Below are 5,992 nucleotides of genomic sequence, written 5' to 3' on the forward strand. Positions count from 1 at the left end.
TGCAAGGAGGAATATGAATATGTTTGCCACTAACTGACATGCAGTGAGGAAGAAGTCATGAAGTATAGGTTCTTCCCAGTAGATGCATCCCAGTGAGACTGGTATGTGAAAGGCAGCTCTCTGCCAGATAAGGCTGAGGAGGTGTCTGGTTCTGGAGAAAATGTAGTGGAGCTTCTGATTTCAGGCAATAGCTCAGTTCATTCCAAAGGGCCAGCAACTATGGCTGCAATGTAGGGATATTTCCTGACTCCCTTAGTCCTGCTGGAGGGGTAATCACCTCTGCTTCTCTTTGAGACTCTATGATCTATATAAATAATGTTTTGGAAGTCTCATTTTGATTATACTGGTAGAATGAATTCTCTTTTTAAAATGCACAATTCTGCCCTACACTTCAGTGCTGGAATGCTCTTCTAATACCAGTGATGTGCCAATCAGGAGCCATTATTGATTGGTCCACAGAGAGGTAAGCTTATTCCAGAATATAATTAAATGCACTCCTCCCTTCACCAAGGATCTTCACTACAAACAATCAACAGAATTAAACTGGAAATGAGTCCAAAGGGCATGGGAGGGAAGTTCCCTGGCAAAAAAGCCAGGAATTCTATGCTGGTTCCAGGAAGAGTCAGGACAGAAGAATACATTTGGTTCACCAAGCCCACCTGTATGGGAAATCTGGAGCTAGGGTACAGAAAGGGAATGAAGTGTACCCTAGTGCTGAGAAGGTGATGGAACCTCCAGTGCAAGGCTGGTGGGAGAAAGGTGGCTAGATTTGTCTTCCACAAATCTCTAGCTCCCAGATTTACACACCACCCCCGCCCCACCCCAGTTCATGCTTCTTCATAAGTGGCAACTAATCTAGAATAGAGAGAAACCATTAGCCCAAGAAGCCTGGATAGGACATGAGCAACAAACATCTGAAAAGAAATAGAAGCTCTAAGCTTCCTCCTAAAGAACAACAAAGAACCCAAAGTTATCAGTGCATTCAGAATAAAAACACAGAAAAACAGACTGGAGCAAGAGTTAGCAAACTCTTCCAGTAAAGGGCCGGTAAAGATCAATATTTGAGGCTTTCCGGGCCTGTAGTCTCAGTCAAACTTCTCAGCTCCTCCACTGTAGCTCAGAAACAGTCATAGATAACAGAGATGCAAATAAACGTGGCTGTGTTCTTCCAGCACTTTATTTATGACACCGAAATTAGAATTTCATATAATTTTCACAGCTCACAAAATAGTCTTTCAATATTTTCAAACATCTTAAAATGCAATATTTTAGCTCACAGGCCATGCAAAAATGGGCAGTGTGTGGGATTTGGCCAGTGGGGTACTTTGTTGACCCTGAAATAGAATACAACATAGACTGGCAAATACAGGTGTATGCAACATCTCAAAGTCTGGTTTAACATTTGAGCACCATTATTTGCATTTCTTTTCTTCCCGTTTTTCTCTTTTTCCTTCAATTGCAATATATTATATTTGCCATTATCATTGCCCCAGCTACTAGGCTGCATAACAAATTACCCCCAAAATAAAGGGGTAATTCAAACAATTACTACATGGGTTTTATTTTATATATATGTATATAAATACATATATATAAAATAAAACATATATGATAAATAATATGTCATTTTTGCAGAACTCTGACCAATCGCTGTGTGGGTGCCTGGCTGGAAGCCGGGGCTGGAGTCTGAGTGCCCCCTGACTCCCAAGTTGGCTGAGGTGCCGCCTGACATCTTTCTGGGACCTGACCAAAGGTTTTACAGGTGCATCCTTGGCTTCATCTTTAGATCATGTTTTCCTGATGTTTTCCCAGAAGCCTTTTCTTAATTGTAATGTTGCCTGTCATCTGGAGAGGCTGGCAACCAGGAACAGTTTTATGGCTGAATATCCAGCAGGTCATGGTTCCTTTATAACGAACAATCCTTTCTTTAGTGTATCGCTCTTGTTTCTCCTGTTACCATAAGCGTCTGGGAGAATCCGGGTGACACCTTCACAACCTTGCCTGGACATGTCCTTGACTGAATCCCCAAATTCATTAGGTACATTTTCCACTTTTCACATGAGTACACTAATGATGTATCTAAATTTCCTGCCATCAGATGTGAGATAACAGTGTTCTCCTTCTCTTCAGCTTTTTTTTAAAAGAGATTTTATTTTTAAATATTTTAAGATACAAAATCATATTAAAAGTTAATGGCTTAACTTACACAATTGTCATTTTTTCTGTCACAGACTTGGTTAGGAATTTGGGCAGAATACAGCTTGTCCTGATTTCTGGAGACCCAGCTGGAAAACTCTAAGGCTGGGGGCAGGAAATCATCTGCTGGCTGTGGGCTGGAGACCTCAGCTCCTCTCTACAGGGTCTGTCCCTGTGGCCTCGCCTGGGCTTTCTTGCAGCATGGTGGGCTGGGCTCTGAGGACAAACGTTCCCAGAGAAAGCTGTTGGGAGCTCTTGTGAGCTAGCACTGGGAGTCCCACAGCATCAATTCCAGCCCATCACAGATCTATCCAGATGCAATAAGAGGGAACTTGGATCCCTACCTCTGGAAGGAAATGTGTCAAAATCATTTTAAAGGAAGAGTATGTGGGATGAAATATGTTGGTATGGCCATTTTCAGAAAATGCAATCTGTCACTGGCTTTCTTATGGCTGGACTCAGAAGTCCCTACTACCTCAGATTTCACTCATCCAATTTCCCCTGAACTTGTAAAGAAAAACTTGAGAAAATAAATTAATAATAAAGAGGCATTTGGAAATATTCCATCCAGGAGGTCATGAAATATTGAATGTGCTGTGCAGGAACCAGTCTATCAAAGACAAATGGATTATGGCATATTTTCAGCTGCGATTCCATATTCACAATACATTTTATTAATATTCATTTTCAAGTATATTTTAAACCTATACTCAGTTTTCATTTCACAGAAAATATATACATAGACCTCAAATTGGTATTATAGGTAGTATTATGCAAAAATTCAACATTTGCATATATCAAAATAAACAATTTTGTATTCTGTTGTAATTGCACTGCTGAAATATAGTCACATTGAAAAGAATAACATCTACAAATAACCTAATTTTAAAGAAAGATATTTCCCATTCAATGCTAGAGTCACAGATGAAGAAATTAAAATTAATTTTATATTAGATTTTAAAGTGATGTCTACAAATTTAAGTGTCCTGTAGATTTAGACCCTTGCAGTCTAATTATAGAAACCTGTTGATACTCCTATTTGCTGGAATTTTACACTGCTTCTCTCCTTCACAGTTTAACCCTAGAATGAATACTAGTCGCAACAGGGTTCTTTTTCTTCTTTTGACTACTTCATTTTCACAGTCACAGAAACATTTTTTTTTTCAGCCACAAAAGCCGTTATGTTTCGGAATAATTACTTGCATTTTGCCGAAAAGCATCTGAGAGCTCTAGAGAAAGGAGGGCAGGATTATCCTGCAGCGCCCAAGGACCCCGCGGGCCAGGAGACAGGGGTGGTTCCCGAACTGGGTGCCGAAGTCAAAGATGAAACGGTGCTGCCGGCTGTGGATTCAAATCTGGATCGGTTGAGAACGAGGAGAAACGCCTCGAAATCCGCTGAACGGATCTCTTGATTCCGGCCCCCTGGGTCCAGGGCAGTGGGGACCATGCTTGTTCACCGAGTCTCCGTGACCCTGGAGCAGCCTCGGGCTGGGCTACAGAATGGGGGTCCGAGTCGCAAAGAACACGGCGACCTGCAGTCCCAGGTGGGGTCGCTACAAGGACAGAGGTCCCAGGTGAGGTCGCTGTGGGGACAGAGGCCCCGCTGCGGGGACGGCGGGGACGGCGGGGACGGCGGGGACGGGGGTGGGGGTGGGGGGACCAGGAGGGGCGCCCCCAGCACGCCGGCACCCTGATCTCCAGGCCTGTGGGAACGGCTCGGGTCGGCACTGACGCCGTGCTCCCGTGAGCCTTCCTGCCGTCAGAGTTCAGAACTCTCGCCCGGTCCGCCTGGCCCAAGGATATGGGGTTTCCGGGCTGCAGGCGCGAAGCAGGAGCGCGGAAGCCTAAGTGTCTGTAGTACGGGACTCGCCAGGGGCAGCGCCGCGGTGTCAGGATGGCCGAGTGGTCTAAGGCGCCAGACTCAAGCAGAGGCTTCCCGCGCTGGGACTTCTGGTCTCCGTATGGAGGCGTGGGTTCGAATCCCACTTCTGACACTTCCACTTTTGTTCCTCCTTAACACCCCTGGAGATTTCTGGCCTCGACTGGCTTCCAGTGAATGAAAAGTCCCTAACTCGAGAATACTGGGATGCTTTCAGGGACATTTGGACGCAACCCCCAGCGCCATTAGAGCTCCCCTCTTCCCAGAAAAAAAAGCCATTATCAACGTGTAGACCAGTTTTTAGTATGGAGAGAATGACCGAAATCTTCACTACTTTTTCATCAGCGAAAAAGAATCAATTATAAAGCTCTGTCAAAGTTTTCTATGCTAACTGTAAACCTGAGAAGGAAGCCCTTCACAGTGATGACACTTGAAAATGTCTAGGTCAGCAATAGCAGAGAAATGGCCATGCTCTTAAAATAAACTAAATCGATAGCTCCCTCTGAGATTTTATCTCATGATGATGTGATTTAGACGTCTTTCGTTTTTTGAAGGTAAAAAATATATATATAGAGGATCCCGGGGTGGCTCAGCGGTTTAGCGCCTGCCTTTGGCCCAGGACGTGATCCTGGGGTCCAGGATTCGAGTCCTGCATCAGGCTCCCTGCATGGAGCCTGCTTCTCCCTCTGCCTGTGTCTCTGCCTCTCTCTCTCTCTCTCTGCTTTCACAAATAAATAAAACCTTTTAAAAAAAATGCATTGTATGAAGTTTACAGAGGCTAAAATCTTGGTCTTAAAATTAAGATCTTAGATATTTGCAGTTTTGCTTTTAAATGAGTTTGTCTTCCTGTATCATATAGCTTTTGAATGGCTATTCAGCAGTGCGTCTCCTGGGGATGCACATAGTGAAATTCCAGCTCAGCTCCATGGCTGGCCTTGCCTAATATAGTCTCTGTAGCATTTTTTTTTCTTTTTTCAAAATTGAGATACATTTCACACAATGTGTAAATTTAAGATGTACAACATAATTCTGTCTGGTCACGTGATTATCATTGCTTCTAGTGCTGAGAGCAGTTAAGATCTAGTCTCTTGATAAGTTTAATGTTTATAAGCACAATTTTGTTGTCCATAATCATTATATTGTGTATTAGGTTTTCAGGAACTACTACATATCTCTACTAGCTTATTATCTACTAGTTGCAAAGATGTACCTTAGAATAATATCTCTCCCATTCCCCCACTCCCACCTCTGGCTATCCACCATTTTACTTTGCTTTCACTATTTTTTAAAAAAATTCCACATATGAGATATTATGTAGTACTTGTATTTCTATGACTTATTTCACTTAGCCTAATATTCTCAGAGTTCCCCCATGTTGATCCAAATGGCAGAATTTCTTCTTCTCTCATAGCTAAATACCATTCTATATATATACATATAAAATTTTATATCTATATTCTATATATAATTAGAGAGTATATATAGTGATATATATAATTTCATATATATATATACTATATATCATATACATATGTGTATACAATGTATCTTACATCTTTATCCATTCATCCATTGATGACAAAGGTTGCTTCCATATTTTGGCCTATCATGAATAATACTGCAATAAACATGGGAGTGCATATGTCTGAATACTGTTTTTATTTCCTTTAAATAAATACCCAGAAGTGGGATTTCTGTATCATATGATAGTTCTATTTTTAATTTTTAAAGGAACGTCCATAATGTTTTCCACAGTGGCTGCACCAGTTTACACTCCCACCAACAGTGTACCAGGGTTTCCTTTTCTCCACATCCTCCTGAACACTTGTTATCACCTGTCTTCTTGATGATAGCTGTTCAGACAGGTATGAGGTGATACCTCATTGTGGGTTTGATTTGCATTTCCTTGACAGTTAA

The 5,992-nt window shown here is 42.1% G+C and overlaps 1 non-coding gene across 1 annotated transcript; it reads left to right on the forward strand.

The window, feature by feature from the left end:
* Window positions 1-4,084: 4,084 nt before the first annotated feature.
* Window positions 4,085-4,190, forward strand: TRNAL-CAA. The gene is made up of 2 exons: window positions 4,085-4,122; window positions 4,145-4,190. It is a non-coding gene; the product is annotated as a tRNA-Leu (tRNA).
* Window positions 4,191-5,992: the final 1,802 nt, after the last annotated feature.

The sequence above is a fragment of the Vulpes lagopus genome, chromosome 10 (assembly GCF_018345385.1).
Source record: "Vulpes lagopus strain Blue_001 chromosome 10, ASM1834538v1, whole genome shotgun sequence".
Lineage (NCBI taxonomy): Eukaryota > Metazoa > Chordata > Mammalia > Carnivora > Canidae > Vulpes > Vulpes lagopus.